This window comes from Adiantum capillus-veneris, chromosome 2 (assembly GCF_014529385.1).
Source record: "Adiantum capillus-veneris isolate H3 chromosome 2, ASM1452938v2, whole genome shotgun sequence".
NCBI classification, from domain to species: Eukaryota; Viridiplantae; Streptophyta; class Polypodiopsida; order Polypodiales; family Pteridaceae; genus Adiantum; species Adiantum capillus-veneris.
In genome coordinates this window covers 124780722-124793419 of record NC_140932.1, presented here as the reverse complement: position 1 = coordinate 124793419, position 12698 = coordinate 124780722, and positions in this window count along the sequence as shown.

Here is a 12698-nt window from a genome sequence, read left to right as displayed (position 1 = left end):
TTTGCAACATTTAGAGAGGTCAAGATCTACCGCTTATCCGAGTTAGGCTCCTCTAAAACATGGAGAGGGGCAAGCTTCACCACTTATCCAAGTTAGGCTCCACCAAAACATGGAGAGAAGCAAGCTTCACCAACCTTGGCTTGATGTATGGAGATAATCAAGGTTCCACCATTTCTCCAAGATAGGTATATAAAATAATTGCAAGGTCCACCATGATATGTTGTACATGGAGAGTTTTTCTCCAAGGTCCACCACTTGTCCAAGCCAACTCTATTGAAACATGGGGATAGAAGGAGGCTCCACCATGTGTCCAAGTTAGGCTCCATTGAAATATAGGAAACCATTTGTCTAATCCACTACAACAAAAAAACGTGTTATCGATGCAGATATCGATGCGGCCCGTCGCTATTCGCGTTGCTGTGAAACCAGTCACTATTAGCGACGCGGATAGCGACGCGCATAGCGTCGACCATAGCAGAAATGTTTTTTCTCGGGCAGAGGGCAGGTAGCCTGGCCCGTGCACAGTTAAAAGATAGACACAACCACAGCCAGACTTCCTGTCCTCTGCCTAAGAAAGCGAGCAGCACCAAAATATCAACCATGCTCCCGCGCGCAGAAATTTCGGCAGAGTTCCCTTTGTTCTTACATAAACTTTTCAAAAAAAACCATATCATGTATACGCCTCCTACATGCTATCCATGTAGGATCTCACATGAGATTTAAGGCCAATGAAAGACAACCGTACCAACTGAAAAGCATAGCCATAACTTAAAAGCATAACCATAACTTAAAATCATAACCATAATGAACCATAACCATAACTTAAAAGCATAACCATAACTTAAAAACCATAACCGGCTATAACCACTTTGATCAAAACCATAATGCAGATAACCATAACCATAAACAAAATTAACAATAACCATAAGCATAACCAGAAAGAGAAACAATAACTGTCTATACAATGACAATGACAATAATCATAACCATAAGGGAAACAATAACTGTGTGAACACTAACTGTTTGTACAAAAAAGAGACATTGAAGCGTGTCTGTGTCTCACAAAGCATATAGATGAAATCTGGTCCACTAATGACTAGGCGTCGCAACTTGCTTAGCATTGATATTACTTCACATATACTGACTTAATTAAATCAACTCACACATATTAACGTCTCACCTCAAGCGATCAGCGAGACTGTAAGGCCTCCAAGTCTACAGGCTCTCATGAAGCTTCAAGATCATTCAGTACTTCATAGATACCTCTGCGATATCCATCTGACTCTTCCTCGCGTGATGGAGCTCGATGCATCGCAAGATTCTGCGTTTATACAAAAATCAAAGCAATAAGAATACATGATTCATTACGTTTTAAAAAACGCCATAGTTAAGAACCCGGAGCAGGCTGGTACTCTCTCAGGATGGTCTCCACTATCTAAGTGACTTTTTCCTTTTCTTGCTGATCCCAAGACGTCAGAATGCTGGTCGAAGTTGCTCCCGCAATAACCTGTTTAAGCCACATTAAATTAAAATTAAAGCTCTCCGAGCACATCACTGTTGCAATCGGAAAATCTCTTTTGTAAATTACGTACCTAAACAAAGCAGTGACGCTTGCATCTGACCACCCGTACAGTGACTGAAGATTCAAAAACGCCAGATAAGTACGAAGCACAGATATTTTGGCGCCTTCATAGATTGGTTGACATGTCAACTTTCTCAACATGTCTTCAGGAGATAGGCTCACGACTTCTGGTGCTGCTTCGTTCGCGTTCTCCTCGCTTGTCTGGAAGAAGGCATCCATCATCTCCTCCATGCCGTCGTCTTCTGTCTGTAAGCCCTTTTCTGCTTCCATCCGTGGCTCTATATTGGCCGGACCTTCACGCATAATCTTTTTTCTCTATCTCTCAGATGTAGGTGCTATGTCACGGAAATCAATGCCCGTTCCGTAGGAGTCGTATCGCAGATTCTGTACGGTTTGTTGGAATTAGGGTTGCAGAGAAACACACACAGCTTGGAGAAGACGAAGGAAGCTCAAGGCACACAATAGAGAGTGTGTTATAGAAAGATAGATAGCCCTAGAGTGATGGGCGTATATACAATGCACGGGGGAAAAAACCTCCTAAAGAGGGAAAAAATGCCCCGGTGGTCCTAGTGTGTTCACACACATCACTACCACATGTATATGGTAGCAAATCCCCCCTGAAGTGATGCGGTGAACGAGAGCTGGCACATGAGTAAAGGGAAGTGCCATGCCCTGAGGACAGGATCAGTCCACAAAGGGGAGTAAGCCCAAAGCTTTGCGGAAAGCTTCAAGCTTCTCACGAGACAATGCCTTTGTGAAAAGATCTGCAAGGTTGTCCTGTGTTGGCACATAAGCCAAGCTGATCTCTCCTGCTGAGAGCCTCTCCCTGACATAGTGGTAATGCACCTCAATGTGCTTTGTGCGAGCATGAAAAACTGGGTTCCTCACAACTGCCAATGCGCTCTGACTGTCAGTGTAGATAGTGTTGGCAGTGTCCTGTCCAACACCCAAGTCAGCCATAAGGCATCTGAGCCATACACACTCAACCGTAGCTGTGAAGACTGCCCTGTACTCAACCTCACAACTCGAAGTGGCCACAGTAGGTTGCTTCTTGCTCAACCATGATATACATGAACTGCCAAGCATGAAACAAAAACCACTTGTGGACACTCGCGTGTCAAAACAACCAGCCCAATCTGAGTCCGAAAAAGCATGTAAGTCTGGCGGCAATGATCCCCCCTTGGGATAAAACAAGCCAAGATGTAAAGTGCCACTAAGGTAGCGGAAAATCCTCTTGACAGCCTGCCAATGCTTAGACCCTGGGCTATGCATAAATCTGCTGACCTGCGAGACTGCAAACTGAATATCTGGCCTCGTGTTGCATACATAAATGAGGCAGCCAACAGCAGTTTGGTAAAGAGTGACATCAGCAGGATCGCTAGCATCATGTAGACTCAACTTCAAACCTGTTTACATGGGAGTGGCAATAGGTTTGCAATGCTCAAGTCCAAACTTACATAGCAATGTCTCTATGTAACTTTTCTGACACAAGGCAATACCACCATCACACTGCTTAAACTGTATACCCAAGTAATGATGCAACAACCCCAAATCTTTCATCTTGAAAGTAGCATTCAAATCAGCCTTAAATTCAGCAATATGTCTCTCATTTGGTCCAGTGATCAGCAAATCATCAACATAAAGAACCACAATGAGAAATACATCATCCTCACGCTTTACATACAATGTGCTTTCTGTTGGACTGTTACGAAAGCCTCGTTTAACCAAATGAGTGTCAGCTTTCTCATACCAAACACGAGGAGATTGCTTCAACCCATACAAAGCCTTCTTACATTTGCACACTTTGTCCTCTTGTCCTTTTATGACAAAACCGCGAGGCTGTATTACATAAACTTCCTCAAATATGTCACCATTCAAGAAAGCAGTAACAATGTCTGATTGATGTACATCCCAACCAAAATGAGCTGCCAATGCACATAGAAAATGCATAGTAGTCATACGACAAGTGGGAGCAAAAGTCTCTTCATAATCTATGCCTTTTTGTTGTGCATAACCCTTTGCAACAAGTCGAGCCTTATGGCGATCTCACCATCCGGCTTGCGTTTCAACTTGTAAACCCACTTCGTACCAATGGCCTTTTTGCCAGGAGGCAAATCACATAAAGTCCATGTGTCATTCTCTATAAGTGCATCATATTCTGATTTCATGGCAGCAATCCAATTTTCTGAATTCTGTGCTTCATCAAAAGACAGAGGCTCCTCAACATCATGTAAACTAGACACAGCCAAAGCATAACAATCTGATGCATAAGATGCATGGTGAGAGCCTGAACGAGTACGACTAGATAAAGGTGCATCCAATTAACTGTCACGCAAAGTGTGCACCAGCCATTTTGGCATACCTCTAGCCTGCTCATTTTCAGCCCTTTCCTCATCAAGTACATCATGTACATCTGCATCAGTAATAAGCTGTTCTAAAACATTTTCAGAAACCCCCATAGGCTGTACATTTGCCTCATTGGAACTTACATTCGTATTTCCACCACTGAAAAGAGGCAACAAAGTGTCATAAATGTCCTATGAGCTTACATTACTGTCTCTAGTACATGACAGCAAGGGCTGAACAGAGTCTTCCACAAACACTACATCCCGTGAAACCAGAATACATTTTGTTTGCGGATGATACAACCTGTAACCTTTGCTTTCAGCACTATAACCAACAAAAATACATTTGACAGCCTTATCATCCAATTTTCTGCGCTGCACTTGTGGCACCAAAGCATATGCCAAACAGCCAAAAACACGCATGTGCTCAATAGAAGGCTTTCTATCATGCCATGCTTCATATGGAGTAATAGACTGCAAAGCTTTGGTAGGACACCTGTTAAGTACATAAGTGGCACACATGATGGCCTCAAGCCAAAAAGAATGCGGAAAAGCTTGACTTTTGACCATACATCGTGCCATTTCCGTTAGTGACCTGTTTTTCCTCTCAGCAACACCATTTTGATGAGGTGTATAAGGCACTGTACATTGGTGTTTTATCCCACGACTAGCCAGAAATGCATTAAATTCATGAGACATGTACTCCCCCCCTCGATCGGAACGGAGGGTGCCCATAGTACATTTCGAGACATTTTCAGCCATAGCCAGAAATTGTTTGAAGCACATAAAAACTTCGGACTTCGCTTTAAGCGGAAATACCCATGCATACCTCGAGTAATCATCAATGAAAGTCACGAAGTACAGGTAATTGCCCAAGGACGGAGTTTGCATGGGCCCACAAACATCACTATGCACAAGCTGCAACCTGCATGTGGCCCTAACTAAACCATCGTTTGGAAACTTAGAACGCTGGATTTTACCCAGAATACATCCTTCACAAACATGTTTGAGAGGTGCTTGAAGAGGCGGAAAAGAAGCAACCATATCAGATTTCTGCAAACGCAGCAAACTGGCAAAATTCAGATGACCAAAACGTGCATGCCAAAGTTTTGCATCTGAAATAGCTCTTGAATCTGCAACAGCATTTGTAAAATTTTGTCCACACTTGTCATACAAAGTGAGCTTATACAGCCCACGGCACAAAAGCCCAGATGCAACAATTTCATCACCAAAACTGAGATCATGAACTGTACATCTGTCATCCACAAATTTGACTACAAGTCCAAGTCTAGCAAGTGCGGATACAGACAAGAGATTCTTCTTGATCCTAGGTACATAAAGTTCATCAACAAGTGTGAAGGAACTGCCATTAGCAGCAGTGAGCACAATCTTTCCAACTCCCTGAACTGGATAAGAGGCGTTGTTGGCACAAGTGACTGAATTCCCATGAGGGACAGAATCGAGAGAGGTAAACAATTCACCATGTGAGGTAATGTGCTTTGTAGCACCACTGTCGAAATACCACACATGTGAATCTGCAGCAACTGACAAGCATGCAGCATGGACAACAGGATTGTAAGTGCACTCTGCGCTAAAAGCCCATTCTGCATCAACATCAGTATCACAATCTCCTTTCACAGAAGACTCAACAATGGCTGCATTTGTAGTGGAACCAGCATTTGCAGTGGAACCACCCTCTTTCTTCTTAGCCTCTTTGGCCTTCAACTTAGGACACGACTTGATCAAGTGATCATTGGCTTTACAATAATGGCAACGCATCTTCTTTTTGCCCTTATCACCAGAATTGCCAGACGAAGTCCTGCCACCAGAAGCATTAGGAACATAATTTTTTCCACTCGCAGCAGAACCATAAGAAGTGGCTGCATTACTGTTACCACCCTTTCTTTGAGAAGCAATAAAAGCCTGTTCAACTGCACGCTACCTAGTCCTGTTTTTTCTAGAAAGTGACTCTTGCAACAGCAATGTGCATAATGCATCAAACTTGACAACTTCAGGATTTCCTTGGGTCATCAGTCTCCAAGTACTAGCAAAAGTCTGGTAGGAATCTGGTAAGGCATCAAGAACAGTCTGCACAAGGGAACTGTCTGAAATGACTTCACCTGCAGAAATGAGTTGCTCATTGATATCCTTGACACTAGCAAGGAAAGTGTCCATATCATCTTCCTCATGCATAATCTTCAACTCTAGCTCTTTACGCAGCAAAGCAATTTTAGCCTCATAGCGGCTTGCATAAAGACCTGCTAGAATATCCCAAGCCTGTTTTGCAGATTTTGCTGAACGGATGTGAGGAATAATGGTGCGCTTCACAGACAATGGAATCAATGCATGAGCCTGCGCATCCTTAACATCCCAACGAGCTTGTTCTGTAGTAGGCAAAACAACTCTAACAGCTGCAATCCTTGCAGCAAGACCTGCAACATCCTCAGGATCGCCTACATCCTCAGAACCAGGACGTACATCAATGCCCTGCACAATGTTCCAGACACCTTTTGACACAAGAACATGTTGCATCATATAAGCCCACATAGGGTAGTTGTCCCCATCCAACCTGTCCTCAGCAGCAAACATCTTGAACACATCTGTGTTGTTGTTGTCAGCCATGGTAAATGCTGCACCTGATGTGAAAACTGCCCGAAAATAGGAGAAATGGAACGGGAACAACTTGTGCTATATAGCACAAACCGTAGAAGACTATTAGGCACCTGTTATGCAGAAAGCGGCACTGACAGAAAATCTGCACAAAATGACGAAATAGCCTGTGCAGTACTGCCTGTAGTGGAAACGGAGGCCGAAATGAGCCCAAAATATTTGTTGACCTGTGAACGCTCGCCAAAGCTCACTGAAATCGGAGAAAGTGAGCATGCGTGTGCTGGAGCAGCTGGCGACTCAGCCCGGGAGGACGTGACCTGCTCTGATACCAATTGTTGGAATTAGGGTTGCAGAGAAACACACACAGCGTGGAGAAGACGAAGGAAGCTCAAGGCACACAATAGAGAGTGTGTTATAGAAAGATAGATAGCCCTAGAGTGATGGGCGTATATACAATGCACGGGGGAAAAAACCTCCTAAAGAGGGAAAAAATGCCCCGGCGGTCCTAGTGTGTTCACAGACATCACTACCACATGTATATGGTAACACGGTTTCTCTAGCAAACTCTCCGTACTTGTGCACATGCTCATTACATATCCTACGCTTGCATAGGATTTGAGACTTGCAGAGCGTGCACGAGCATGCAATCTTTTCCTCCATGTTAGTTGATGACGTTGCCATCTACAATGATTATGAATGTTGTTTTAATATATATACTCCTCACAATGTAAACTACCTCGCATTCTCTAGTCTTGCCCAATCTCCGTACACCTCGGTCCAGAGGTGTATGGAGATCAGGACCACCGGGTCAAAATCTCATCTTTATTGGTCAAATCCTATATGGGTAGACACATACGTGCACTCCCAGGTGTACATGGCAATGCATGTAGCAGGCAAAACCCCTTTGCCTCTTTTAGTTCCATAGTTTCTTCTCTGTCTACGTACCCTATCTCTCGTTCTTTCTCTCTCGATCTCGCTCTCGCTATCTCTCTTTCTCTATCGATCGCGCTCTCGCTATCTCTCTTTCTCTATCTCTCTCTCTCTCGATCTCGCTCTCGCTATCTCTCTTTCTCTATTTTCCTATCTCTCTCTATTTCTCTATTTTCCTATTTCTCTGCCATAACTCCTGGAGCTCCACTTTCCTATCTCTCTCTCTCTCTCTCTCTCTCTCTCTCTCTCTCTCTCTCTCTCTCTCTATATATATATATATATATATATATATATATATATATATATATATATAACTCTCTTTCTCTATCTCTCTATTTCTTATCTCTCTCTCTCTCTCTACTTACCTCTCTCTCTCTCTCTCTCTCTCTCTCTCTCTCTCTCTCTCTCTCTCTCTCTCTCTCTCTCTCTCTCTCTCTCTCTCTACTTCCCTATCTCTCTAATGATCAAACGAGCGACTGATATAGGGAGAGCTAGACGCCCACGACTGTGGAGGACTACACAACATCGACAGAGGCTGCATCAGAGGATCTAGCTAGGTCACTTTGGCTCGACATGCACAACGTCCGGTCAGAGTACTGACCATGGAGGAGATCTACCTATCCCAACTAGCTCGTTTAGCCGTTTAGTCCACACCCAACAGTTTAGGATTCCATAATATTTTATTTTGTCATCTTCTTACTCTGACTTTGTATCAGATCCATCACATTGTAACTTTCTTGTCTCATGTCTCATAGGTCACTTTGGCCTTTCGAAGACGTTAATATAACATTTCATTTCATTTCTCTCTTTAATTTTTTTTTCTTTAGTTTTAATTTTCTAAGCATACATTAATTCTCTCTCTCTCTCTCTCTCTCTCTCTCTCTCTCTCTCTCTCTTTGATTACCTACACACACACACACACATTTCTCTCTCTCTCTCTCTCTCTCTCTCTCTCTCTTTCTCTCTTTCTCTCTCTCTCTCTCTCTCTCTCTCTTTCCTACACACACACACACACACATTTCTCTCTCTCTCTTTCTCTCTCTTTCCTACACACACACACACACCTCTCTCTCTCTCTTTCCTACACACACACACCGCTCTCTCTCTCTCTCTCTCTATTTCCTACACACCTCTCTCTCTCTCTCTTTCCTACACACACACACACCATTCTCTCTCTCTCTCTCTCTTTCCTACACACACACACACGATGTAGAGAGAGAGAGAGAGAGAGAGAGAGAGAGAGCAAGAGAGAGGGGTTGGGGAGGGTGGAGATGGACATAATACCTGCGCAGCAGGTTTCGGCCAAGATCCGAGGATGCGCAAAATGGCCCTTGCACGCGGGTTTCGCTTTTTCCCCCCAAATTTTTTGGCGTCGATATACGCGTGGCAAATAAAGCGTTTCCATGCGTATATCGAAGCACATTGCGACGCGTATAGCGACGCCCGCAAATGTCATCGATATACACGTGGAAAGGCATGGCCGTCGATATAGGCGCGTTGATATCTTCATTTAGTGTTGTAGTGATCTAGGATCCCTTGCAATATGAGCATAAGAAAATCCCCACCACTTGTCTAAGCTTTAGCAAAAATACTAGAAGATCATTATCTTTAGTAGCAAGCTCCACCATGTGTCCAAGCTGGCCATGTGTAATTCTGTAAGAAGCACCTAAGATGTACAGTCTATGATGGTTGTAACAAGAGATGTTTCATTTCAAGGTTGTGAACACTTATCCACCTCCACTTATCTAACCTCAGATCCATTGAAGCATGGAGAAAAGCAAGGTTCACCACCAATCTAAGGTAGGATCCTTTGAGAATAAGGAACACTAGATTTCCTAAATATGCATGGGGGAACCTCCACAAAGCCCATTATTTTTCAACATATCCTATGCTCCAACATGTGGAGTTGTATTTGAAGGTCCACTCTATGTTCAAGCTATAATCCATTTAAGCATGGAGAGAAGTAAGATCTTGAGGTGTCCACTAGGAAATATGTAAGATAGCACGTGCGAACAAAATAAAGGATTTATAATTAGGTACATTTACAAAAAAATATACTTACATAAAGATTTTTTCAATTGAGAAAGTAAAAATTTACATACATAAGGGCTAGTTTTTTTAACAAAAATTGATACATAAGGGATACATATAATACTTGAAAATATACAAGTAAGGGATTATTTAAATACCTCTTGTTCGCACGTGATATATGTAATTTTTACATAGTGGACTCCCCGGGAGTAAGATATACTTTAGTCCAAGATAGGATCCATTGAAATATGAGAGAAGAAAGGTTCACCACTTGTCCACGCTATACGTGGGTAGTTTGGTTTCAAGGTACTTCAAAGCTAATGTAACAAATTGGTGTTGTTTTAAAGTCTACCACAATTGTTTGAATTAGACTCCATGGCAGCTCCACCACTTGTCCAAGCTAAGCTCCAATATCGCATATGAAGGGTACGAGGTCTAAAACTTACAAAAATCAAGCTCTTAATGTCGCATATGAAGGGTACGAGGTCTAAAACTTACAAAAATCAAGCTCTTAAGCCATTAAGTTTGGGTTGTATTTTTAATCTAAGGATTCACCATTCAGACATTAAATACTTGATATGAAAAAGATAGACCCTCAAGCAATACTATATAAACAAAATCTAATACTAAGAGTATCAAATTGCCAAAAAGAAAACATTAACATTTACAAGAAGTTCAAAACATACGTTTCTCCATTTCCAAATGGTCCTCCAATGATAAATGATGCTCTTCTTCTTCATCTTCTTGTGGAGAAATCTCCTTTTCACTAGGCACATTGCATCTGGTTGCAACATGGATTGTTGGGTTTGAAGACCAACCCACTCTTCTATATCAGGATGGGCCTTAGTAAAGCCTAGAAGCTTGATTGCTAAGGTTGTTTGCTCCTCCACTCTCTCAACCAAGCATAGGACTTTTTTTTTTTTTGGGTTGTAGTCCTTCTTGTGCAACCAAGGAGCCATTATCAAAGAGATCAACAAGCTTGCGGTCTTCAAAACAATATGTATGGATGTAGTGCTTGACCGAAGCGCTTTTTTTGGCTTTCAAATATTGTAAATCTGACATGCCTTCACTTGATACTTGAAGTAATGAACAATCAATCAGCATGGGATGCTCCTCTAATCTTATTCTTAATTCTTCAAAAGCATTACCTTGTCCTAAGAAGGCAACAACTGCTAGGAATTGAATTGCTCCTTTACAAGGTGCTAATGGAAAGTGATGCAAGGCACCACAACAATGGTAGCTCAGATTATCTCCCAATCTTTGGAATGCACATTGCAAATTTGTGAATCTAGTGAAATCCAAAAATGCAAGAAAGACAAACCCAGGATCTGTTGACCCTCCAACAATAGCCAACATCCCATCCAAAGCATTGCTAAACGTCTCCTCGCTCCACTGCAAACTGCCCCCATAGTGTTTTTCCAAGTCTAAAACATATAAGTTGATAGGCATTTCGTTGTTGAAGTGACGCTTCAAGTAGAGATTTCCTTCCATCTGTAGGCTCACCACATATGTAGACCATGGCAAATCTCTAGACTCAATTTTCTGCTTTTCAAGTTGAATTGTCCACTGCATATATTTTATTGCTTCATCTAGAAAAGTCGTTTTCTTTATTCCACGCTTCAAGCTAGATTTGCACCATTTCTCACATAGCATTAAAATTGTTTTATAAATTGCATCATTGATGTTATACATGTTGGAAACTTCTTCCCAATTTGTACATGGTGATTCCACATTCAAAGCATTGAATCCCTCAAGAAGTGCATCTTGAATCAATTTGTCTTGCTTGAGTTGCTTGATTCAATCATACATATCAGTTACATCACCATCTTTTGACTCTTTGACAATAGAATCTTGTCATATTTGATTTCTTGCTGAATAGTCTTTACCTCTGATTCATCAAGACCGCAAAGAAATCTAAATGCAGTCGGTGGGCATTTTCTGTTCTCCTCCTCTAGTCTTTCTATGATTTCTAACAAAGAATCATAAACTTAATCAGAATATGTCACCATGTGCGCTTGTTTAGCAATCCAACTTGTTGCTGCACTCATTTTTGCGAGTCAAAGAAAAGCCTAAAAATAAATATAGCCATAATTAAAAGATTGAACATCGTTTAAAATATAAAGACTACAAGAAAGAAAAAAAGTGAGTTACATCCCATCCAACACGAGATACATGTCCCTCTGCAACTCCACTTGCTGTCCTTGATGGTCGTCCCTGAGAAGATCCATTGACTTCGCAAGTGTCTGAATATTTGACGATAAGGTTGCTTGACATACAATGTTGTAGCCTCATCGTTTGCAATGGCAGATATAGTATTTGCAACAAACGGAGGAGCATTCACAAACAACAATGCGAGCCTTTAGAATTTTATACACGTCAATCAATCTTTGAAATATCTCTTTATTTTTTTGTTGATTGTGGAGCAATACTTTTGTAGCATAGATTGAATGTTGCTCATCAAGAATCCAATAATGATAATCTTGTAACTTGCTCTCTTCTACCTCTTCCACTGCCAAAGGAGTACCATCCTTTGTCTTTGCATTCCGCACGGGCATCAAGTATGCACATGCTGCAAGCTAAGTTGTACTGTGTGAAAATCCAAATAACATGCTTTTAGCATGTTTTTAATCCAGAATACGTGCATTATAGTGATCTGGAGCAAGCCAACAATTTTGAATAGGGACATCAAAATCCCTATATTAGAAAGGAAAATAGTTTATGTACTTGTTCATTCCACCTATGTCTTTCTCCTGTCCTTTCATGGCCTTAGCTTCTAAAACATTTGAATCCACAATTTTCATCTTTGATGTTGAACCCTGTTTTGAGGATGTCATAGATGCATTGTCTACATCCAAAATGGAAATGGTTCCCTTAGGTACCACTTTTTGCACTTTGGCTTGCTTTTTGTTGCAGGTGGTCGTGAAGCTTTCACCTTTTTTCCTTGTAATGTGGCAATGATGGAGCTTTGAAGTTGATTTGCTGTGAGATCTGCAATTGATTCTTCAATCTTCCATCCTCGAGAGTACATGGTCTCTTCTTTATTTTGAGACATGCGTGCAAATGCATATGCTCTTAAAGATATTTGAAATTCTTGATTCATTGGAGCTACAATGTCAATGCACTCCACCTTTGGATGACAACTGCAGAGGCGGATGCTTCCACTACTTGTCCAACATCTTCACACAGACTATCATTCTTCT